Source organism: Temnothorax longispinosus, chromosome 5 (genome assembly GCF_030848805.1).
Source record: "Temnothorax longispinosus isolate EJ_2023e chromosome 5, Tlon_JGU_v1, whole genome shotgun sequence".
NCBI classification, from domain to species: Eukaryota; Metazoa; Arthropoda; class Insecta; order Hymenoptera; family Formicidae; genus Temnothorax; species Temnothorax longispinosus.
The window spans coordinates 8,821,689-8,830,177 of NC_092362.1; the positions used below are offsets into that span (position 1 = coordinate 8,821,689).

General features: G+C 35.6%; 1 long non-coding RNA gene and 1 pseudogene across 1 annotated transcript; one reads left to right on the forward strand and one right to left on the reverse strand.

Annotated features, from left to right (window-relative positions):
- Nucleotides 1-2,399: 2,399 nt before the first annotated feature.
- On the reverse strand, nucleotides 2,400-6,251 carry LOC139812928 (uncharacterized; annotated as a pseudogene).
- Nucleotides 6,252-6,445: 194 nt separating this feature from the next.
- LOC139813039 (uncharacterized) lies at nucleotides 6,446-8,109 on the forward strand. The gene is made up of 3 exons (XR_011732017.1): nucleotides 6,446-6,922; nucleotides 7,210-7,362; nucleotides 7,477-8,109. It is a non-coding gene; the product is annotated as an uncharacterized lncRNA (long non-coding RNA).
- Nucleotides 8,110-8,489: the final 380 nt, after the last annotated feature.

Here is an 8,489-nt window from a genome sequence, read left to right on the forward strand (position 1 = left end):
ATTTCATTAGCTTCTAATAACAAACAATGCATCTTATGCAACCGTATGGCGAATGTGTGCGCAAATTTGATCGCGAGTTTACGTGTATAAATTGTTTTTCAGACAGTTCAGAAAAAGATAATTAAAAGTTTAATCTTTTTTTTTTTTTCATTATTTTAAATAATTGTTTACTTTATTCCGACTTTTTTTGTTTCTAATACACAATGTCTTTTCATTTGATAAACAATGTATTTTTATTTTTAAACAATAAAAAAATAAGTTCCAGATAAAATTGTGTCGATCAAACAAAGTGTTGAGTTTGCCCCGGCGGGGTGTCGAGTTCGCCCCGTCATTTTTCAGTTCAAAAATTTGTCTTCGCGTCATTTTTCCTTTCCTGGCGGCAAAACAAAGCGACGTACGGCAAAACTTCCGGAATCAATTTTGTACCTGAAGAAACACTCTAAATATATATCATTGAATTTGCCTAAAAATTTTAATTAAATATTTAAAATTGCCTTTGAAGAAATTGTGTCGGCTTAGCTCCGGTCTCCCCTATACTCTATTTTATAGGACATTTAGTCAGCTTTAATTTCGATCTCTTCAAGTTTTTTCTTAAAGTTAATAGAGAAACGAAGATATTTTTACAAAATTATAGGAATGATAATGCAATTTTTCCACAATTTTATCAAAAATATATCAATATTCTCATGAACGTTTTTTTAAATAAAACATACTTTGCAAAGGACTTATACTACTCCAGCACGTTCACATATGTATGAAGTAATGGAAACAAGGTAAAATAAATTTATGAAAAATTATTATTCACGTATTTTTGGACTAAAATGTTAATTTAATAAAAATTGTTTTTTTTTCTTCAATATTTGAACGCCTGTAACTCATCAACGTTTCAATAAAAAAAAAGGTCTACGACGTCTCATTTTAAAGATAATTAAAATAACCAAGATAAATACATAACATTACTGCCTCCAATCAGAAAATTATTTTCCAAAATGAACTCAAAAATGACATTTTTTCATATTTACCAAAATGCATACATCATGTTCAAAATTTTTATCTCTTTAACTTTCATTATACATGCTATATGTGTACGACCTATACTTTCAAATTTTTAATACTGATTTTTACATGCAAAACATCTACTATCAACATGAAATAAAATTGTTTTTTTATTAATAACTTGGCAAATTTGGACCGTACAGAAATGAATAAAACACGAAATTGTTCGTAATTAGATTCTCTACAATGTTTATTTTAAACATTTTTATATTCAAGAGTCCATTTTCGAGATATTAGCGAAAAATGCGCGACACGCGTACGCATTTTTGGTCTCATTCTCTTCGTCTCGTCGAGCCCGACAAAAAAGTATTCTTGTAAAAATTCTTCATTTCAAACCGTTTACGAGTTATTTTAAGAAATTTATATTTTTACTCGTATTTGGAAAACGGCGCGAGATACGGGGACGAGCCCAACGCCATTCTCTTTGTCTTGTCGAGCCCGAGAAAAAAGTATTCTTCCTAAAAATCTAAATCTCTAACCGTTTATAAGTAAACTTTGTAGCTTTGTCACGATTTTACTTTTCCGTCCGTCTAGCTTAAAAATTGAAAAGTTTGCATTTTTCCATGTATCTCTGAAACGGTACGAGATCCAGGGACGTTTTAGGTCTCATTCTCTTCGTCTCGTCGAGCCCGACGAAAAAGTATTCTTGTAAAAATTCTTCATTTCAAACCGTTTACGAGTTATTTTAAGAAATTAATATTTTTACTCGTATTTGGAAAACGGCGCGAGATACGGGGACGAGCCCAACGCCATTCTCTTCGTCTCGTCGAGCCCGACGAAAAAGTATTCTTCCTAAAAATCCGAATCTCTAACCGTTTGGGAGTAAATTTTGTAGCTTTATTACGATTTTACTTATTTTCCTTTCGTCTAGCTTAAAAATTGAAAAGTTTGCATTTTTCCACGAATCTCTGAAACGGTACGAGATCCAGGGACGTTTTAGGTCTCATTCTCTTCGTCTCGTCGAGCCCGACGAAAAAGTATTCTTGTAAAAATTCTTCATTTCAAACCGTTTACGAGTTATTTTTAGAAATTTATATTTTTACGCGTATTTCGAAAACGGCGCGAGATACGGGGACGAGCCCAACGCCATTCTCTTCGTCTTGTCGAGCCCGAGAAAAAAGTATTCTTGCTAAAAATCTGAATCTCTAACCGTTTAGAAGTAAATTTTGTAGCTTTGTCACGATTTTACTTTTTTGTCCGTCTATCTTAAAAAGTGAAAAATTTGCATTTTTCGTGTTTCTCGGAAACGGTACGAGATACGGGGTCGTTTTTGGACTCGTTCTCTTCGTCTCGTCGAGCCTGACAAATGAGTATTCTTGTAAAAATTCTTCATTTCTAACCGTTTACGAGTCATTTATAATATTCGTTTTTCTCCATTCTCCTTCACGTACTTGTCCATTCATACAAGTTTTGTCAACGTAACTTTCTAAACAGTAATACTAAGTATCCATCGAAAGATTATGTAAACAAACCGTTGCTTCAACTGTCGCATCTGCTGTTTCGAGACTAGTATTTATAGGTTTATGGAAAATACGCCGACTTGCTGGTATGCCAAATGCATTTTCTACCACTAGTCGAGCTCTACTCAATCTATACGTGAATATTCGTTGTTGCCTGATTAGCCTGATCGACGATGGATATACGGTAGCGTCATAAATGCATTCGGTTGAAAGGCCTCGTCAGCTACCGCATAACATATGGTACGTTATGTCTGATGTTAATGGCAGTGGGATCAGGTAAATTAATTGCATTATTGTAAAATCGTTGTCCCATTGCGGAATGTTTAAATATTCCTCCATCGCGCTGTGTCTGCCTTGAGCACCGATATCAACGATTAAAAATTTATACTTAGCGGACACAAGCGACATAAAAATTATACTATGGAATCCTTAATAATTATAATATGTGCTTCTTGCTTTTTCGAGACACTGTGAAAACAACAGTTATTTGAATCTATAATAATTTTTTTTCAACTTTTCAAAATTAGACGTTCTTAAAATTGTTTTTATATAATCTTACAATTATAGCAACGCATGCTTAACGTGTAAAGCACCGATACAATTTGGAAAGTTCCATATTTCTTAAAATTCCTCAGCTATTTCTCGTCATTTATCTTGTGTAGGAGTAAATAACACTTCTTCGTGAAAACAATCACATATAGCTTGACAAGTTTCCTTTATTATACCTCATGTGGTACTTCTCCCAGTCCGATAGCGTAATGAAATGCTATGGAGCCCATCTCCACTTGCTACATAACTACAAATTCAGTTCATGAATGCTAATTTAGTATTTATCTTGTAAATATTTTTTTATGTATTGCTTAATATTAAATATTTTAATTGTTAATGTAATTACACTACTGGAAAAAATTGACAACACTTTTCATACCCTGAAAACCCAATTTTTAGGATATAAAATATTTCCTATTTTTTTTTACTACTATACATACCGTATAATCATAGCTAATCTTGCAGATGCTGGAATAGGAACTCTCCCATTAGTTTCCATTTTTGTTATCAAAGGTCCTACCTTTCGTAATATATAGTCAAACGTATCGCGTCATCTTCATGTATTCGAAAAATTTCAATACATCTTGCGACCGCGTTTCATGTATCAAATTACGCCAATCTCCTTGTTGTTTTCGTCGAAGAATAGGATGTACCCAATATTTTCTGTTGCTTTTAATCGAAATAAAATTCATAGAAATTTAAGTTAAATTGCTTGAAATTCAAGTAAAATTCCTGTTAAATTCAAATTTAATTGTTTAAAATTTAAGTAAAATTGAAGTAAAATTCATAGAAATTAAATTAGTTGCAATAATTTTTGAAAAGAGTACTGAAATAATAACATCTGAAAATCGATAGTTAGAATAATTTTGAGAAAGAGTACTGAAATGGTAAAATCTTAAAGACGATAGTTGGAATAATTATGAGAAAGAGTGGTGAAATGGTCAAGTCTGAAAATCGATAGTTAGAATAATTTAGAAAAACAGTGCTGAAGTAGGAAAATCTTAAAATCGATAGAATAATTTTGAGAAAGAGTACTGAAATGGTCAAATCTTAAGGACAATAGTTACAATACTTTTTAAAAAAAGTGTTGAAATAGGCAAATCTTCAAATCGATAGTTAGAATAATTTTGAGAAAGAGTGGTGAAATGGTCAAGTCTGAAAATCGATAGTTAGAATAATTTAGAAAAACAGTGCTGAAATAGGAAAATCTTAAAATCGATAGTTAGGAAAGGGAAAGAGACGGGGACGCCAATGAAATCTACGACATTTATATCAAAGTTATCATTAAACGCTACTTTTTTTACAATATATATACATTTTTTTTACACCTCTACGTTGAAACGTTCTCCCTTCGCGGTTGTTTTTTCCCCTTTAGCGAAGACTGAAATAATAAAACAGGGAACGATTATAGCTAGCGTACGAACGCATTAAATAAAACGAAATAGAGAGAAGGTGAGGAGTGTATATACACTCGTGGTGTATACACTCGAGGTACACTTACCGACGGATCTTGGCGCTGCTCGGCCCCGGCTGCGGATCGTCGGGATCCTCGTACTCGTCCTCCTCGTCCTCGTCCTCCTCGTCCTCGTCCTTCTCCTCTTGTTCCTGCTCCGCCTTCTCCTCCTCGCGCCTGATGCTGAAAAAAGATTAAGTGATCAACACGCAAACGCACGCACGCACGCACGCACGCACGCATACCTTTTCTCCCTTTCCTCCCTTTCCTCCTCCGACTCCTCGTCCAATTGCAGCCTGATGCTCTCAATTATCCTTTCGTGGGCATGCCAAACGTCCTCGTCATTGGCCGATCTCGACATAATGTCGGCGGATATATTGCAAAAGAAGTCGGCCTGGACGCGAAAATGTTCCTCCTTGTCCGGCTGCCAACTATTCAAATCTAGATGGGTGTTGAAACACCCCCTAGGCCGGACGGTCAGATTTTCAACGTCTGAATTGGAAGGCGGCGAATTGGGGGTCTTCCAATTCCTCATAAATTGTTTACAGGCTAACGACGCTGCCGCTCCGCCACCCTTTCGTACGACGATGGCGTGGAGTTCGGCGTCCCTCCTCCTGATCCAATACTCCTGCCGTCTGGACAGGTGTATCGGTATCGCCCAAGAGTTGCCGCTGTCGTAATCGCTGCCGTCGCTGCTGCTGCTGCTGCTGCTGCTGCTGCTGCTGTCTCTGTCCGCCATCTGTACCAAAGTGAACGTTTAAGAACAAAAGTTGATCGTTCAACTCGACCGTGTGTAAGAAAATGTAACGAGGATCGAATACTTACTTTTCGGTTTGACGAGGTCTCAAATAATTAGGCTTCTCGCTCTCGGGATGTCTAATTATGGAGGTCTCGCTCTCTGGAATCACTATGAAACATAAAAAGAAAGAATTATTAGAAATAAAATGGTCCATCGTCGCGCGTAATCGTGGCCGCTCTTGATCGCGCCGCGCGTTTCCTCCTCCCGCGCAAGGAGGGAACACGCGGCGCTCAAGCACCGTCACCACGTCAAGGTGACGGCCACGTCGACGGGGGGGAAAGGGGGAAATGGGAAGGAAAGGGTGGGGGGGCAATGAAATAGACGACATTCTTATCAAACCTTTTTTTTATTAAAACAAGAGGTACAATTCTATTAGCGCAGTCCGTATCCTCGCGCTACTCCTCCTCCTCGTCCTCGTCCTCGTCCTCGTCCTCGTCCTCGTCCTCGTCTTCGTCTTCGTCCTCGTCCTCATCCTCGTTCTCCGTCTCGTCTGGTGTGTCGTGCAAGAAACTTATAGTGCACTTTTTGTTGTTTTCGTTCTTCGACGTTGTCGTTAATCGTTTTGGCTTGTAGTGCGGCTTTTCTATGTGCCTAGTGTGGTAATCAATAGGTATCGGTTTGAAGGGTTCCAGCGGCTTATCAACGATAAGCGCTTCGCGCTTGATGCTGAAAAGAGAAAAAGTGATTAATACGCACGCACACACACATACACACGCACGCTTAGTATATATACTCGAAATACTTACCGACGTATCTTCGCGCTGCTCGGTCCTGGCTGAGGATTGTCGGGGTCCTCCTCCTCCTCCTCCTCCTCCTTTTCCTCCTCCTCCTCCTCCTTCTCCTCCTTCTTCTCATTCTTCTCCTTCTCCTCCTGCTTCTCGTCGTCGTTTACGTAGCTGCTGCCGCTGCTGCTGCTGCTGCTTTCGTCGGCCATGTTCGTCTGTAAGAAGGAAACGTTAACAAGATTAAAGTTATTCGTTAAAGTTGATCGCGTAATAAAATAAATAAACGATCGAATACTTACCTTTTCCCGAGTGATGCTCGAATGAATGGATTATCTGAAACGTGAGAAAAAAAATTAATAGAAAAAAAAGTAGTCGGACGCTAGGAACGACCGTGGATTCGCGTACACTGAGAGAAATGTTTTGTTGAAACAACCAAAATTTTGTTACTGACGCAAAAACTATTTGTTGATATGTGATCAAACAAACCGTTGGTTATCACGCATAATATTATTTTGTTGACTGTTTGGTATGATGTACAATAATCCTTTGTGATGAAAAATTGAATATTTTGTTACCGGAACAAAACATTACATGAGCGATAAGGAGAACGCACCCTTAGTTCTTCGCACGGCAAGCGTTAGGCGGACTGTCAGTTATTGCCTGCCGATCTACCTGTTCGTCCTTGTCAGTATTTATTTATTCTAGACACTGCATAATAATAAAGCAAGGGCAAAGAAGGACCTAACATCTAAAGTGACTGTTTAGGTTTTTGTGCGTTCTTTCTCTCCTCACATAACCTCACATAACCTTATTATGGATACAACAGTCAAAAATTTATTAAAACAGTGGGAGTTTCCTGATCTCATACAACTGTTTGAGGGTAAGTAAAGACTTTTATTTCATCTATATTTATTTATCTTTATCTATATTTTACATACACAATGGCTAGTATTCTCATCTCAATTGTATCAATAAATCAATATAAAGTATTTATTTATTTCTGAAAATGAAATATATGTAACGTGAACTATATATAAATGCTGAACGCATTTTGAAACAAGTAATCCTGTAACAGTAAATGATACAAACAATATCACATCTGAAACAGCTACTCCTAATATAATCGTAAAACGAGCAAGTGATGCTGAGATAATTGATACTGTACAGGTTGACAATGTTAAAATAATTGTTGATAAGGAAAAGGGACTTGTTCAGTCAGATGAAGAGGAACATATCATCAAGCAGAAAGAAAACAAACATATAGAATTTGAAGTGTGCGAAATTGATGATTTTCAGCTTGCCAATGCTGTTCGTCATCTGGTACGTATTTATGTTCAGCATATCCTTTATATTTTATGTAAAACAATTTTATGTATGTAAAAATATAATTGCTATAGTTGAGCTGAAAGAGATATTTATTTCTTGTTATTCCAGAGTTTTGCTGATTTTGAACGTGATATTGAACGTCAAGGAAAGGAACAGCTGTGTTAAATTTGACTCTGCAACCATTTATTATTTTCGTAGGATGTGACGCTAGCTCAGTTAACGTATACTACGTTTGCATCGATAAAACATTATACAAAATTGAAAGTGCTCTTAAAGCTGTCGACGTATGCTACAAGTGCTTTTTTGTTTGCATGCGTGCTATTGCGTGCTATGCTAAAGAATCTCAACAAATATGGCTTCTGATACAAAAATGTTTATATAATATGACAACTGAGCACGATGTATGCAATAGCAAAGTTACACATCTATCGAAATGACTTTAAGGAAGATGTAAAGAGATTATTTCTTTATTATTTTTTAAAAATATTTTTATTTTACGATAATGATTGATTGAAACAGCCGACTAAAACAGCCGACTATAAAATTACTTTTATATATAGATACGTTTTCCTTCGCGATTACGACAATCAAATTGATAATAAAAAAGTGCTTTTTGCTACGATATTTTATCTTCATGGTAAAATACCTTATTATCTTATAAGTAAATATATTTTTTAATTAAAAAAGTGGAGAATGCCAATGTTGCATTAAATTTTATATAACTCTTCACATTTTTGCAAGTTTAAAAAAGTTTTCAATTTGCAAATATAGTATATTATTTCTTCAGAATAATTTATAGTATAATTAATTGCCGTCAATAAACTAAAAAGTTTATAAATTAAAAAAACTCATAAATCTAATTGTAAGTAAATATTACTATATGTAACAATAAACTAAATAACAATTTTACTTATCTTGTTATTTGTTATATGATACCTTACTCATGATCCAGCATCATCATTATTCATAGCTGTCTAATTAAATCAAGCCTTTATGATGTACTTATGATGTACTTATTACTTTAAGTGTGATAAAAAATTTTTAACAATATTCAGAATTTATTGACATTGGTCTCTTATAAATAAGTAAATCAATAAAACATTAAAGACGCTTTCACCTTG